The sequence below is a fragment of the Penaeus monodon genome, chromosome 23 (genome assembly GCF_015228065.2).
Source record: "Penaeus monodon isolate SGIC_2016 chromosome 23, NSTDA_Pmon_1, whole genome shotgun sequence".
NCBI lineage: Eukaryota > Metazoa > Arthropoda > Malacostraca > Decapoda > Penaeidae > Penaeus > Penaeus monodon.
Genome location: NC_051408.1, coordinates 29,711,668 through 29,711,963, shown reverse-complemented (window position 1 = coordinate 29,711,963; position 296 = coordinate 29,711,668).

Below are 296 nucleotides of genomic sequence, written 5' to 3'. Positions count from 1 at the left end.
ATTCTTACTACTGACCTCATGTCTGCAGCAACAATCAACATAAAATGCCGCAGTTGCTCTAAAACGCTTTCAAAATGCGATCACAATTCCCCTCAGACTTTCGCCCTTGTAAACCTGCGCTTTCGGACCCTGACGCCCACATTCAGGACACCTCCCCCCCCTCCTCCGCATTTGACACATCCTAGATCCGTCATTGACAAGAAGGACTTTCGGTGAGGTAGAAAGATTGATCTGTAATCGAGAAATCGATTAATAGGAGGGTGAAAATATGCAGATAAAGAGATAGACGTGAAGAA